Source organism: Chlorocebus sabaeus, chromosome 26 (assembly GCF_047675955.1).
Source record: "Chlorocebus sabaeus isolate Y175 chromosome 26, mChlSab1.0.hap1, whole genome shotgun sequence".
NCBI lineage: Eukaryota > Metazoa > Chordata > Mammalia > Primates > Cercopithecidae > Chlorocebus > Chlorocebus sabaeus.
In genome coordinates, this window is record NC_132929.1 from 37,277,373 (window position 1) to 37,289,560 (window position 12,188).

The window sequence follows — 12,188 nt, forward strand, 5'->3', positions numbered from 1 at the left end:
CTACACAAGAACTGGAAACCAAGATAGAACAGGGGCTCATGCTCATTTGCCTCTGGTTCAAGAGCCCAAGCTCTTAGGGACTGTCTTATAATTGGTTGAAATCAAAAGAAGTAACTTTAGTTTCAAGACAAAGTAATTATGTAAATATTTTATCCTTTTTGAGATTAGGACTCAAGATTCTGTGTTTCCCTCTTTTAAAGCCAGTCTGGCTTGATATTCATTTTTTGAAGTAATGTAAACCATATATTTATTTACATTCATAGTCCCATCACACCATCCATTGAAAAACAAGAACAAAAACAGAAGCCAACTTAAGCCTTTTATAAGCAGATATTCCTCCATGAATATCAGCAATCTGTATTTACAACTACGCTGTTCAGAGCAGTGTGGGCAACACAGTGTTTGACAGAGTTAAATCAGTAAATGCTGCATTTATCAAACGGCTAGTAGTAATTAATAGCTTCCATGTGAAATCTCATATTCTTAATAGTAGAAAGAATCTTTCGCAAATCCCCTAAAGGCAACTTCATCAACCATTATTTCCTTTGTCACTTAAAAAGGAAAATAGCCTAGGCAAACTCCAATTTGAAGCTGTTTGTCTCAGCCCCTGCCTTGCATCAAAATTGAAAACATAATTTCCAGCCCATCTTCACAAATGGAATTGTTGTTATTATTCAGTTTTCCATATGTGAGGAGCTGTCACCTCTGTCAACTTCAGCACATCTCCATTTGTGACTCCAAACCAGACTTACAGGTCTGAACACACGCTGTGCATCTCAAGTGAAGAGGTAATTTCTCTCCTAATGCACCAAGAGCCCTACTGATAAGAGCCAAGTCCCTGGCTTGAATATTTGCTCCTATCATCTCCTAATAACATATTAATGCATCTAATGTCCTCCACATATGCCAGACATCTCTGCTTTTTGGATATTTCCTGACAGGAGATCCAAGTATTGTTATTACCTAGTGCCAGTGGGATGCCACTTAGGATAAGATTGTATTTGATTTTCAGTCCTGCTTCATGGTAACCAGCCTCTGGCTGCTATAGTTTTGCTCAGACATCCTCTCTCACCCTAACTATGACCATGACTCATCCTTTCTTACGTAGAACAAAGTCTATTCCTCTGTAGTTTCTATCCATTCCAGGGGCTCACCAGCTGGGAATAGACAAACAAGATTTGGCATCAGAAACCACCTGAGACCCAGCAGATAACTTCAGGGGTGGGCGTGGAGGTTGTTACAGATAGCCCATGCAAAAGGCATCAACTAATAATCTTCCTAAGCATAATAACAAAACCAAAACAAAACACAGTGAGTATTTCCAAATTCTAGGAGTGAAAAAACTTATCTCAGGAGTGAAGACAATTTTTGAAGTTATGGGTCTGCTGTGGGTTTTTTGCAAAGAAGGAAAGGGATTGAAACAAAGAAGTAAACTGATCTGCATGACAAAGCAGGTCATTTGGAGGGAGAAGCTATTGCATCATAAACTGAGTGGAAGGTTCATTGGGATATCAGTAAGAGGAAGTGCCAAAGGAGGCAGATATGTGGGGAGGCAGAGTTGAAGTAAGAGAGAAGATGAAATGGAGGCGGGGGGTTCTGCTCTAAATGAATTAAGGCATTGGCCCTTCCCATCGCATAGGATGGTGCATGTCACTGATGGTCTTCGGGAGCAGAGCATCTGAACAAGTCTTCACTTCCCATCCCCCTAGTGCTCCCTGGTCCTCAAGTACTCAAGTGTGTTAAACACAAGAGTCCTGGGATGTGGTGGGGAAGCCTGTGCCCATACTTGGGCTAATGAGTGGTGGGGAGGACAGTGTTGCTTTTGCTCTTCATCTCCTGTGGTTAGCTTGAAGTGGCAGCAGAGAACCTTGAGAGGATGATGGTCTCAGAGCACCAGCCACAAAGTGAAAGGAGCAAGTGCTGGTGAGTTACAAAATGACAAGGAGCACAAAACAGACTACTCTTTCCTCTAAAACAGTCCACCTTGGACTCTTCTATGATGTGTCTAGGAAACAGGAAGGGAGTGATAACTAAGTTATACTGAGTACAGGTGGTAAGCAAGGATGTGTCATGGGAAGTCAAACATGGGATACAAAAATCTGAAATCAGACAAGGAGGGCTCAGATGCATTTTACCTAACTGCTCACCAGGTGCTACAAGGCTTTTATTGACTCAGCTGCTGGTAAGTTTTCTCTTGTCTTGAGTTCAGATACCATCTCTTCTTGATGTGTTTGCAAAGCAGCCTCTTAACCAGAAAAGACATCTAACCAAGGCAAAAAAAAAAAAAATCATCTTTCTATATAGCAAGATCCCTAGCCACCGAATTCTTTGAGAGCAAACAATATTTAAGCTCCCCTAGCAACTCTAAGATTATTGAAATTCAACCCTAAAGAAGCCCCTCAAAGCAATCAGTGCAGAGAAGCAACTCTTTAGTTTTCCTTCAAAGGCTCTCTGAAGCTAACAGGCGGACATAGCAAGGACAGATGTTCTAAAAAACTGCAAATATTGTCAGGGACTTTGACTCTCAACTGGTTAGAAATAAGAAGGGAGTTAATGTTTGTTGAAGTCCTACTTTGGGCCAGACTATGTCAGGCATTTTCACACACACGTGATCACTCTGTCCTTACAACTCCTCTTTAAAGTAGGCATTATAAGGAAAAGGGGGCTTAAGTCAGGAAGGGAGCGCATTGGCCTTCAGGTCTAACACCAAAGCCTATGGTCTTTCTACATTGTCAACCTGTTTCAGAAGGTGCACACATCACAAAGGTACAGCTCAATGACTGTTCACAGGACATTGCGGTATCTCTGGATGGCCATAGAATATTCCTGTGGTTCCAAGCTGAGGGTTGCAAACTTTTTGTGCATCGTTAATTGAGTGGGTCTTGATCAACATTTTTTAAATAAAATCAAATAGAATAGAAAATATTACAGTACCTTGCGCAAAGTGTAGGTAAGAAATAATTTGTGAAAATGTGTATGTGAAAGAGTTTATTTCAAAACACTTCAAAGACAGTTAATATAAATTAAGACAGAAGCTATTGAATAGCAATCTTAGGACATTTTATGGGTCTCACAGTGTTCCTCATGCAATGGGAGTCAGCAAATATCTTGAACCAATCTGATTCAGAGAGAGAATCTTAGAAAAGAATGCCTATAGCCAAACTTTCTGCAACATCCCAAGCCCCACATTACTGGTTCCAACCCCCATCCAACACCTTCCCATAACCCCTATGTCCACGAAGAGGAAGGAGGAGTGGCCAGGTGGACCCCATCTATGTTGGAAAGCTATGTTGGGCAGGAACCCCTGGTCCTAGAAGGCTCTGACCTCACCTTCTCCACTGGCCATGAGGGTCCTTATAGGCCTCATCCTGCCATGTGCCTGACCCTATGATGTTCCAGATAGGCCACAACCAGTCACCACAGGCCTAACCTCAAAAAGTCTGACTTTCATATGCCAGGTAGGAAAAAAACAGATCACCTTCCCCTTTCTCACCAGTGACCTTTCTGGCAGCCACTGGGCACAGTGTTTATCTAACAAGGTATCCCAGCTTTATCTGGACTGGCTAGAAGCACTCTGCAGGTGTTTGTCCTGTCAACACTTTCCTGCCTTGAGACACTCTCTAGCAATGATGGGGGAGGGGGATACTTTGGAACATGTTCCATGCCATCCTCTCCAAGTTTATCATTAATTCTGTTTAATATGACACCTCTGTGTGCTATTATAACTACAGTAAGCATTTGCCTTCCATTCCTTCCACACTCCCCATTTTTCAAGCATCTCTGAGCAAGGCTCTTGGCAGTAGATATACAGTATTGGCAGAAAACAGAGGAAATGATCCTTGCTCATAACAGTAATTCCTCACATTTATATACAGCTTTATAATTGACAAAGCACATTCCGTGCTTTATCTCAATTTATCATCAGTACAGTAGGCACTAACCTAACACTCAGAATTCTTAGAACCTCAAAAATCCCAGAGGCTAAGCAATTTGCCCATGCTCACAGGGAAGTAGGCACTGGAATTGGAACTGAAGCCTGACCCTGCTAACTCTAACAGGGCTCACTGCAGACAAGCCCACCATTCTGGGGCCATAATAACAATAACAATCACTGACACTACAGAGAACGGGATGGGCTGTGCTCTCTGTTGAGCATGGTCCACAGAGCCTCTAATTTGTTCTTTGTAGCAGCTCCCTAAGGAGTATTATTTGGCCCATTTAGAAGGTGAGTTAAGAGAAGCTTCAAAATAGTACGTGCACTTGTCCAAAGAACCTAGGCTAGAAAGGGGCCCAGCTGGGACTTGGGCCCAGGCAGATCATGTTCTACACCTATCTTATACTTAGTCCTTCCCTAGTCCTATAACTCATTAGATTCTCTTTACATTCTTCAGGCTATTTACGGTAGGTGTTATTATTCCTTTTTACAGATGAGGAATTGAGGCCTAGAAGAAAATGTTGATAGAATTTCAAGGGTTGGAAAGGATACTAAAGGTCAATTATTATTATTCCACTTCTTCTTCTTCCTTTTTTTTTTTTTTTTTGTAAGAGACGAGGAAATGAGCCTAGAGACAGGCAGTAACTCTCCTATGTCACACAGCTCATTAGTGATAGAGCCTGGATGCAAACTCAAGTCCCCTGAGTCCGTGTTTCTGTCTCAAAGAGGGCTTCTCCAGGTTCTCAGTGGAAGAATAGCATTTCTGTGCTATTGATTTAATTTCCCCGAGCCTCAGCGTATTCGTGTGTTCAGGTTGCCATAAACAAAATATCAAAAACTGGGTGACCTAAACAACAGACATTTATTTACTCACTGTTCTGGAGGCTGGAAGTCCAAGATCAAGGTGTTGGCAGGTCTGGTTTCTCCCAAGACCTCTCTCCTTGGCTTGCAAATGGCTGTCTTCTCGCTGTGTCCTCACAAGTCCTTTTCTCTCTTCACACCTGTGCTCCTGCACTCTCCCCCTCTTCTTGTAAGGACACCAGTTCTATGGAATTAGGGCCCCACCCATTATGATCTCATTTAACGTTAATTACCTCTTTAAAGGCCTATTTTCATATACTGTCACACTGAGGGTTAGGGCTTCAACCTATGAATTTTGGGGGGAACATAATTCACTCCATAATATTCAGTTTCCTGATCTCTACCATGGGGACACTGTTATACCTCTCACTTACCACCCTTCCAAGACTATTGTGAGGATTAAGTAAATAAGAAAGTATCTGACACTATGCCCAGTCAGGGCAAAGGCCTGATTCATGGAAGTTTGCTTCTGCCCTGCACTCCAAGTTGGGTAGACAGTGGAGGATGGAGGATGGAAAAAGCGCAAATGCAACACTCAGAAGCCAGAGTCTTGCTGGTGTCAGGGGAATAACAAGTTATTGAGAGTAAGAAAGCAACTTACTGTTCGTTATGCTTCCAATTGCTACAGTTGGCATATTATATTAAAGACACTTAGAGTTGGAGAGAAGAAAGCTGCTTTGCAGGCATAAAGAACTTCACAGAAGCAGAGATTTTAGCATGCTTCATGCTGATTGACGGGATGTCTTCTCTTTAAGTGAGAGGCTGTCAGGCACCATATTGTTAAGAGCTTATCAAATTTGTACACAGGATATTCTTTATTGCATCATTCCCTCAGATCCTTGCAGTATTTATGTAAAATCAAATGGAGAGTCATGCTAAATACTGGACACTATGTGACAAGATCTCCATGTCTCATCTTTTTAGAGACCAATGATCATATAATTTGCACTACAGGAATGGTGCAAAACAAAACAGGGCCCTTTCTTGGGTTTTAATGCTTGTCTAGGTGTCCTTACTCTCTACTTAAAGGAGACAAATACAAAGGAAAGATGCACACCAGTGACAGTAGACACATTAAATATTTCTTCAGGGGAACTATGAAGAAATCATAAAAAAGGGAGGTATAGGGGCCCATGAACCACGGTTCTCGCATCAGCTCAGACCCTGACTGCCGTGTACCTCAAGTAGTTACCTAAACTCTCAGTTCTCAGTTTGCTCACTTGCAAAATGAGGTGGCATGCTGAATGATCTCCAAGGTACCACCCAATCTGAACCATCCAAACAATGCCAAGAAGATCACTTCCCCACACCCGGGACTTTCTCATTCTCTCTGTGTATCCATCTCAGTTCCTTCTCCACTCTCCATGGTGCTAGAGTCTCCCTTTGAGCCCTGAACTCACTCCTTGGTGTCAGTCCTGTGTCTCCAAGGGATCTATAGAAATCCCCACTATCACTGAACCGCAAGAGGCTTAAACCTGGATTTCAATCTGTTTAAGTTGTTTACTCAAGATGAGACAAATCCATTGTCCTTACAGAGCTTAGAATCTCTCTAGCCTGACTGAAGTTTGCCATCCTTACAGCACAGTGGCTGCAATCCTTAACTGCCCAGCTTCCGTGTGCCAGGAATAGTGAGAGATTCAGAGAGGTCAGGCAGCCTCTGCCCAAAGAGGGCAGGCCAGGCAAAATGTGGCAATGCCACATCCTCCAATTCTGCCTCTGGTTCTGTCAGTGGAACCCACCGTGGAATAGAGGGAAGACCACAGACCTTAGATTCAGATAGGGCTGAGTTTGAAACCTGCTTTCAGCACTTCATCACTTCTTTAATTCCCAAGGACTGATCAGGCATTATCTCTGTATCACGACATTTTGAAGATACACAGATGCATAAGACACTCCTGGCTTTCAAGAAGCTCTGCAGCCAGCTGTGTGACACTGAGAAGAATCATCGACCTCTCTGAGGCAGAACTTCTCATATTTTAACTAGGATACTATCCCCCCCTTAGGGCTGCTGTGAGCTAAACAGGATAAATGGAGCATGAGGTTTCTCTTCTGTACTTTCTCTCCCTTACCAGCCCACGCTGATTTCCCACAGTCTTCCCAGGGACTTCAGGCCTGACTACTCTCTGGCGTTGCCACCTTCTGCCTGGCCTGCCCTCTTTGGGCAGAGTCTGCCTGACCTCTCTGGATATCTCACCATTCCTAGCACACAAAAGGTGTGCCGTTAAGGATTGCAGCCATTGTGCTGTAAGGATGGCAAACTTCAGGCTCGAGAGATTCTATGCTCCCTGGACAACAAATTTGTCTTTTCCTTTTGTCCTCAGTGCTAAACACCTAGCCCAACCCATAGTGGGTAGTGAATAAATAATAATTTTCATCCTAACTCAGAGAGGAGCCTGGATGCTCACGGTTCTTCATTTAAATACAGGAGCCCTCATCTCCCTCTTGCATGTGTCAAAGAAAATGAACAACGTGATTTAGATGAACAACAGGGAAGCCAATGCAATTCCCCCAACTTCCCATCACAATTACTAATAGACTCATTCCTTCATTTATCCCTCTCTTATATTTTCATTGTTCCATAAAGAATGAAATGTGCTGATGAAAACTCACAAAGGTGCTGAAGCCAACTGAAAAGGCAAAGAGGGGGAAAAAAAAGATTTTTAGGAAAGAATGAAGTACAATAGCAGGAATAATAAACCAAGACACCAGGAAAATCTCTGCCAGGTGGCCACAAACGGTTTTCTATTTCTGTCCTTGTCAAATGCCTCGTTGGATGAGGCCACACACAAATACTTCCGCTCTGACAAGGGATACTTTGTGAGCCGAGTCCTTCATTAGTTCTGCTATAGCAGGTGAAGTTCATGTTCCTCTGGGCAGTTTTATTAGCACTTGAAATTCCGGAAACCCTTAAACCAAGTCACCATCACACTGATCATTATTAGCATTGCTCAAAGTACACATTCTGAAAACTCATATTAAAAATGCCCTGATCATTTCCAACTAAAGAGTTTTTAGCCCAAGGAACTTGGCACATCTGCTTTAGAAGTCAGTCATCTATGAGAGGCTTTTCTCTCCTGTATAATCTGTAGGCAGACAGCAATAGCCCAGCAGGCTTTCCTTTATCTTTGGAAAAAAAGAGTCAAAATTACATTTATGAAACAATCCTTAAAATAACTTGGAGAACATCTGGTTCTAGTGAGTGGTCCAGGTCAAGATGACAGTCAGCAATTAGTTAACCATAGGAAACAGATGGATTTTCAAGTCCATTTGTCAAGAATTATTTGTGTTAGGTGTCCCTGCCTCCACGTTTCCCTGTCTCAACTGGAAGTATGACAGTGGCAGGGGAGAAATCAATGTGAACAATACAGGACCAGGTGGTCATGGTGGAAGACATGTACATGAGCTGGGCCTCAAAGGCTGAGCAGAAACTGGATAGAGGGAGGAGAGGGAAAAGCATTAGAGGGGCTAGAAAGTAAAGAAGGACTTGGAGTAACCCTGATTCACCCAACTGACCTTCTACCAGGTGCCAGATGGGCAATTCTAGAGACAAAGGGACAGAGGCAGATTATCCATGATGCCGATAAAGCTCAAGGTTATGTAATTTTTATAAAATTTGCAAAAGATAGTTTGACTTCAGTTAGTTTACTGGTATTGCTTCCCAATCCAATTTACCCGCCATGATCTTTCCCCCTCAGAATTAAAGGCTACTGGAGGAATCTTGGGCACTTGGAGGATGTAGCTTCTGGGAAGCTGAGTTAGGGAAACACATTTGAGTTTAGCGAAGTCTTTTTATGTGGAATGTGGTCACTCCCAAGCATAATTGAATGATCACTGGCCATGGGCACTTCTAGGAACAGTCCTAACATCATCAGTTCAAGGAGTATGGGGAGTTAGTCCATGAATCAAAAAAGTGAAATGCCCTGAAATCTTACAGTTCACACAGGAAAGAAGTTTGATTGATGTTTTCCCAAACTTGATGAAAATCTTAACAATTTACATGAATTCATGGTGAGAGAGCTCACAAATCACCACCTCCTTGGGACCAAGTCACTGGATTTTTGCTTTGTCCTTTCAGGGAGGTCAGGGTTCTCTGCTGTTGTTTCTTGAGGGTATGCATCTATGTCTTTGCATTGAAGGATCAGTATGTATTCCAATTTTCCCTATCCATCTTGTTGGGTTTTTACTGGATATATTCTCTTAGTGAATCTTTACCACTAAGTCACTCCCTCCTTTTTGACTCTAGGTGGTACCTTAAACCCAGGTTCGCCTTGGCTCCTGTAAATGATTAGAGCACTTCCTGTCCTGAATTGGGGAGGTCCCACAGGCATTATCTCAGCAGTGTGGGAAGGCTGGTTTAGAGGTTCATGCCCAGGGGACCTGCAGAACGTACCTCCTATGGCATGGTGCTGCTAAGCAGCCACTCTGACAAGGCATCTCATTTGGCCAAGTTACACAGCAGATTTTCCAGGACTGGGGATAGTCATCCCACCTTCTCCCTTTGTCTCTGGCTGTCCTTGGGGACAGTTCTTTCTCCCTTCAGACAGTCATGATGCTTTGTGGGGTAAAGGCAAGACAGACTGTCTCTGGCTGTCCTCGGGGACAGTTCTTTCTCCCTTCAGACAGTCACGATGCTTTGTAGGGTAAAGGCAAGACAGACCTCCTGCAAGTACACCCAGGATGGTGGAGAAGCTGGTTGACCACCTCAATCTCACTTTTTCCAGTGTAGAAACCAGTTGGCAGGGAGATTTTCCACATGCTTGGTGCTGAGCAGAATGTTGCGGAGGAATGTTGAAGTTGTGGAGGTCCAATTGTCCTATTGTTTGCTCACAGTTGTATTATTTCTCTGGGGCCCCAGGAACTATCTCATTCTCATAGTTGAGTCTGGGTTGTTGCTGATGAAAATCCCAATGCTGTATATTTGTTTTGAGTTTTCTGTGGAGGAGAGTGAAGCCAGCTTGCTCTATGCTGCCATTTTGGGCTGATCCTTTAAAAAATTATGTGATGAGTTGTGAAGTTGAAGGAAACTCTTCTACATCACGAATAATGAAAATAATTTTCAATCAACTATGATAAAGAACAAATTATCCTTCTGCTTTCTCTGCAATATTATAAGATCACTATCCTAGGAAAAAGTAATCAGAATATGAAACCAAAAGAATATAAAGGAAAGAGGTTTATCAGTTGATTTATTGATTAAAATAATGAACAATTTCCCCAAAGTTTGCGATGTCTGGTATTTCCCAGCTTTCAAATGTGTAAGTTGTTATGATTTCTTCTCTCATTCTAAATAAATATTTTTAGGCCTAATTTTATATTCTTTTTCTTAAAGTGAGCCCCTCCCCAAGATGAACAGAATAACACATGAAATGTGTTACCAAAGAAACACAAGAGAGATCGCCTATGTAAGCCTGGGATGCTGGAAACAAAGGCCACATGGGGAGAGAAAAGAAGAACATTTGGGCAGGTGTCCCCTAAAATGACAGGGCTTGGTGTGGAATAATAGTAGCAGGAGTCAAGGCTACCCATAGCAGACAGATCTGGGGCCGTCTTATAGCCCAGGTTGATGGTTGGGTTCTGTTTTACCCATCACAAGACATTCTTCTTTTGTTCTTAAGTAATCAAGGCCTCTGAGTTCTGCAACTTCTATCCATGTTTTCCTCTCTTGCTATTTTCTCTAGGGCATGTTTTCACTTGCCAAAAATTTAAAAATAAATGTTATCACCTTCTATATTAGTAGCAAATTATATGCAACCAATATATGCTGTTCTAACATTTGTCCCATTATTAACACCTGTGAAGTGAAACACCTTTTCCTCAACGTGTCCTCACAGAGGACCTCTGTCACAGATCTGGCATGTATCCTTAAATGACATCCTGCCCAGTATCTGTGGAGGCTCTCCTGAGAAAGGACATAAGGACTGCCCATTCACCTACCTTCTATAGTTACAACCTAACTTCCTCATGAACATATTGCTGTTGATTCAAACATCTTCATTCTATAGCATGCCCCCCTAAAAGTAAAACAAACAGATAATCACACATTATCTCTTTGTTTAATATTTTTTTGGGGGGAGCATTTAATAGTAATTACATTTCGGCAAGCATTTTCTTTGTAGAAGGATCTTTAATAGTGTCTCCGAAAATGAAAAAAGAGCATTTATTACGTACCTACAGTGTGTTGCACCTTGTGTAAATACTACATTTATTTCTCATACCAACCTTGTACAATAGGTATCATTATCCCTGAGAGATTAATTAACTTGCCCAAGATCACACAGCTAGCTAGAAGTAATTGGATTTGCCTGACCTGAAAGCAATGCTAGTGTTAGCACTTTCATCGACTTTCCTCTCTACCCCTGTCTTCCTTACCTCTCTATTTGGGTTTCTTTACCTACAAGTGGTTGAACATAAAATAGTGTCACTTTGGGGAATGTTCCCTAAAAGTCAGGAGCAGCAGATTTTTAATTTTCTTTCTCATTGGCCCACACTTAGTGAAGTCAAGTCTTTGAGTTGATCTTCAGTTGAAAGTATGGAGGAAAACTTAATTTTAAATCAGAATTTTGCCAAGAACAAGCCTACCTTTTCAAGGCTCACCCAACATTCAGTGTTGACAAGCCACCTTTTAAAGGGAGCTAGAATGGCAGGGTTGAGACATTCTAAACCAGGCACCACAAAGGCTCCTATTAAAAAGGAAGAACAGAATCCCCTGCCTCCCGCTGCAGATGCCATTCGCTCCAGGGACTGGATGTCAGAACAAGCCAAAGCAGGTTTCATTCATCCTTGTCCAAACCCCAGGGAGCCAGGGCACTTTATTCAAGGCAGAATATTCAAAGTCTTCACCATTTGCCTCCTCGGCCATCTCCCTCCAGCCAGGTAGCCAGCAGATTCTGATTGATCCCAACAATGTTTCTTCTCATATCTGAATTTCACAAGCATGTGAGAAGTCTCAGGTGTGAGTTTTTCCCCTAGTGCTTCTAATAAACCAGGTCCTCACACTTGAAATAAAGCCCGCATCAAGAGACTCTCCCTGGCTAGCCATGCAGCTTCTCGGCAGGTGATTCCACTCTTCGGGGGCTTTCAGAACTTCAGAATCTATAATCAGACGCTTGGAATGACAGCAAATGAAGTGACCCCAGAGGAAATTTGCTTCCCCTTTTGTGGGATGTTAGCTGCTTTAGAATTCTCAGAGGGACACTCTTCTGGCTAAAGGAATCTTTGGGGGAATAAGAACTGAGGAAGATGGGGCCAAGAGATTTCATTATTGCTGGCAAGGAGTGCAGGTGGGGGGTCCTGCCTGGGAGGACCCCTGCTGTCCTGGGTGCCACACTTCTAGAGCTTTAACAACCACAGCAGACCCGTTGTGAAGGAAAGCCAGATGATCAAGGGTAGGCAG